At 53.5% G+C, this 4462-nt stretch overlaps 1 pseudogene; it reads right to left on the bottom strand.

Annotated features, from left to right (window-relative positions):
• Positions 1-1398: 1398 nt before the first annotated feature.
• LOC104157046 lies at positions 1399-3407 on the bottom strand (annotated as a pseudogene).
• Between the last annotated feature and the right edge of the window lie 1055 nt (positions 3408-4462).

Here is a 4462-nt window from a genome sequence, read left to right on the forward strand (position 1 = left end):
TAGAAATGGCACCTTGACAATGAAATTGAGGCTTTGAATCCTGAAATCAGGTTTTGCACCCTCAGATGATGCTTCAGTACCAAAAACTAAGGTTTTGCACCCTAAAAATGGGGGTTTGGAGGCTCAACATGAGGCTTTGGGCCCTCCAAACTGCAGACTGAATCCTAAAAATGACACTTTGGTCCAGGAAAAGGCTTTGGGCCCTGAAAAGGAGGCTTTGCACCTTCAAAATCAGACTTGAAGAAGTCATTACTCAGAGGATTCGGTCCACATCGCGATCATCGCTCTTCTTCGCTACACAGGGGAAGCTCCGGATGACCAAGGGTGTCAGGACGCGCTCCTGAAAGACAAGACCAGTGCAAGAAGATCCCCGTCGCCTAATTGCAAAGAAATAATCCTAGGTCAATTAAATGGGTGACCAAAATGAGACACACTGGACAGCATCTATCATCAAAACTGTTTCAGGGGTAGTTCAGTGGAGCCAATCAGTGGTGCCAGAGGTGGCCTGTCAGTCACAGCCAGCCTGGGGGCTGGAGGGGGTGGAGACTGAGCTGACTGAGGTGAATGGGGAGAGAGGCGGGCCAGGGGCAGCCAGGGTGAGGGCGGGACCAGGGCCAGGTCCAGGGCCAGGGACGTCTCAGTTTTAGACAGCTGTGTCACTTTCAAGATCCAGCCAGTCGTTTTGAGGGTCCAAAGCCTCATTTTCAGGCCCCAAGGAGGCATTTTTAGGGTACAGCCAGTTGTTTTGAGGGGGCCAGGGACGTCTCAGTTTTAGACAGCTGTGTCACTTTCAAGATCCAGCCAGTCGTTTTGAGGGTCCAAACCCTCATTTTCAGGCTCCAAGGTGGCATTTGAGGATCCAGCTAGTTGTTTTGAAGGTCCAAGGTGCATCTTTGAGTGTTCAAACCCTTATTTTGATGCTCCAAACTTCTCTTTTAGGGCCCAAAGCTCTGTGTTTAGGGCCCAAAACTTTGATTCTAGGGTTGAAAGCCTCCTTTTTAGGGTTTAAACCCCCACTTTTACAACCCAGAGCTGCGTTTTTAGGCTCCAATGACTCATTTTTAGGGCTTTAATCCCTCTTGCCTTCACGTTTATGGCCCATAGCTGCATCTTTAGGGTCCAGAGACTCATTTTTAGGGCTTTAATTGCTCTTTTAGGGTAGAAAGCCTCATTTTTGAGTTCTAAACCTGTACCTTATGGGTCTAACCCCTACTTTTTAGGGTCCAATATCTCAGTTTTCATGCAGTGCTTGTAATTTCAGTTACAGGCAAAGCTGTAGGGTAGCTCTAAGGCTGAGCTTGGTTAGTTGGGGGCAGGGGGAGTGGCGGGGGTGGTGTCTGGTGAGTTTGAGATAGGATTGCAGTGTGGAGCAACGGAAAGGGATGGAGCAGCAAGAAGCTAGGAGCAGTAGCAGCAGGAAGGCGTAGGAATGCAGTTTGGTATGCAGCAGGGCTGCAGGGTGGGATCCCTGCCCTTCCTGATGGGGCTTTCCCCAACTCCATGTGCTGTTCAAAAAGCACTTTCTGTAGTTTGATCTCCTTCAGGCCTTGCAGAACCTCCGGCCCTGTGCTGCTCTGCAGCAACTCCTAGTTCTCGGCTGGGTCTGAGTCCAGGGCAAAGAGCACTGGGGGCAAGTGCGGGGTCAGCCCGTGGCAGGCCTGGTCTGGGGGCTGTATCACTGTGAATGGAACCTGCAAAAGAAATCCCCAGGTGTAGCTCAGTTTTTTCTCTTTGAGCTTTGGACAGCAAAACCATATGGGACTTCACAAGGCAGCCCATGCAGACAAGAGGAGGCAGCACTAACCTTGTGTGAAGTAATGGGCCTTGTACTCCTCAAGTCTGACAGTGAAGGGGCAGTGCAGCAGATCGGGGGATGGTGGGTAGAGCACCATCTGATGGGGATTCTGTGGGAAGCAGCAGAGCTAAGCTCACCTGTGCAGCCACGAGGCTGAAGAAGAGCCTGGAAGAGGACCAGGTAGAGATGCCAGGGAGTCACACAGGAGCCCTGATACTACAGGCAGAACATGGCCAGAGAGGGAGGAAGCTGACGAGCAGCAGCATCCTGTTTGTTCCCTACTCAAAGCCACTGGGGCTCTGTCCATCAACTGCAGCCAGGAGGGTTTGGCTTAGCAACGTGTTGCAGCTGTTAGAGCACAGCAGCCTGGGGAAGCCCAGGAACTCCATGGCGTGACCCAGGCCAGACAAAAGGTCCCAGCTCATAGATCTCCCCTGACCCCTACTTGGTTCTACTCACCAGGAACACAGTTCCAACCCCACACCCAGCCTTCATGCACAATGCCCGCTGAACCAGCCTGCAGGACTCGCCTTCCCTGATGCAAACGGCACTGGACTCAGGTCACAGCTGTCCAGGGCAACTCTGGGAAGAGCTGCTCCAGCCAGGGTAATCAGTGTTGGCAGGATGTCCAGGGTGCTTGCCAGCTCATGCATCACTCACGCTGTAACCTATGGCAGCAAGGCACAAGGAGAGGTTCAAGCACCTGATCCCACTCCCATCCCTGCCAGCCTCACTTCTCTCCTGCCCTCTGCTTGTCCTGGGGCAGCCGAACTGCCATGACACTCATGCCTTGGTTGGCATCAGCAAGCAAAAGGCACAAGCAATGGAGTGATATGGCCTGGCCAATAAGCCACTGCTGGTTCCTGCATGCTGCCTTCCTATGTTGTGCTCTGTGGCCAGAGCTGCCTCCATGTGCCATCCACATGGTGGAGGGGCGGTGAGAGGGAAGAACCATGTACCATCAGCTTCACAGGTTTGCGCTACCCCTTCCCTGATGCTGCCAACGGGGCCATAACAAGAGAGACACGGTGTCAGCGAGTGATGCTGCTGTCCATCTTGGCCTTCTGAGGCAGGATGCATGGGACAGGTGAAGAAGCCAAGGTTTGCAAGATGCCTAAGCAGGGCACCAGAGACCAATGCCACCCACACATGAAGGGAATCATGGTATGTTTGGGCTGCCGTATTCCCCGGCCTGAACCCTATGAGGCTTCTGCCCGTGAGGAGGGGCACAGCTGAGTCACAGGAACAAGGAGGAGATCAGGCACTGTGTCCTCTCCAGAGCGGCGTCCACCTCTTGCTTCACTTCAGGTCACTGGGGTCTCAGCTGGCAATGCCACACGATGTCCCTTTTGCCCCAGCCAACCAGTGCTTCATTCCAGTTCCTCCATCCCATGGCAGCAGAATCCTATCAGTGATGAGGTTGCCCCTGCTGAGCCCACTCATCCATTGTCAGAGGTGAGAAACACTAAGGTTGTATTTGCAGGACCATTTTCCTGCAGCGCCCACAGCAGCTGTCCCACTGAGCCATCAGCTCCAAGAGTGCCTCACCAAATGGCCCACACTGTGACTGCCCTGCATACTCCTGGCTTGCAAATTGGGGATAGTGTGTGCACTGGAGAAAGGGCAGAGAAGACTGCTATGCAAACTCCTAGAGCTGCACCTGGTTCCCAAATCCCTGGTGCAACAAGGTGCAGGGCAGAGAGAGACAGGAAAAAAGAGGTACAGGGAGAAGGAAAGAGGAGCAATGAGGAAAGGAAAGGGAGAGGTAGGATGACAGAGGAGAGGAACTTGGGAGAAAACAGAAAGGGAGGACAGAGAGCAGAGCACAGTAGCAGAGGAAGAGAGGTATAGGGAAGCAAAAAAAATTACACAGAGGGAAAGGGGTGGTGGGCAGGGAGACACTGAGATGCAGAAGAGGGGTGACATGGCCCCAACAGCCTGGAACTCACTGGAGCTCTGACTGTCTACACTGCCAGGCAAATTTTACAGCTCAGGTACTTCTTTCTCTGTCTGTCCTTCCCTCCCTTCCTCTTCTGTAGCTCCAGTTGCTTGACTGTCCTCCACCTAAGAGAATACATTGATGTCTTACAGCTCTTAGAACGTGAGGCTTCCTTGATACACAGGCCATACACAGACACACACTACATAGCCATACTGTATTTTTCCTTACATATACAGACCCTGCCATGTACATTTATGATCTGGTCTGCTGAGGACTACTGAGATCGATCTTTCCTCACCTGGAGAGGCCAGCTGTCTCTCGTCTGCAGCTGAAGGCAGCAGCTGGCTGGATCCCCTTCATTTCATTCTCCAGCTGCTTTACCTTTTTCTGGTCTCTTCAGCTTCAGCCGTGGCAGCTCCTATCCAAAGCCAGTAAGTGTCGATCTGCCGCTTTTTGTCCACACCAAGAGGAGAACAAGGCCAGAGACAGTCCACACACACCTGAGCCAGATGGAGTCACTGACATCCCCGAGGGATGAACAGACAACTGAGCCCTCAGCGCGGCCTGTGGGAGAGGGAAAGAAGCAGCAACCACGACCACCGCAGCCGGCCCCAGGCTGGAGCCCTTCCTGCTGCAGGAGCTCCTGCGGACGCCGCTCCCTGCCCGCGCTGCCGGCACCCACCTTAAGGGAGGATCCAGCGTGCCCAAGGCCCAGCTCGCCGCTG

The sequence above is a fragment of the Cariama cristata genome, unplaced genomic scaffold, assembly GCF_000690535.1.
Source record: "Cariama cristata isolate BGI_N322 unplaced genomic scaffold, ASM69053v1 scaffold11682, whole genome shotgun sequence".
Lineage (NCBI taxonomy): Eukaryota > Metazoa > Chordata > Aves > Cariamiformes > Cariamidae > Cariama > Cariama cristata.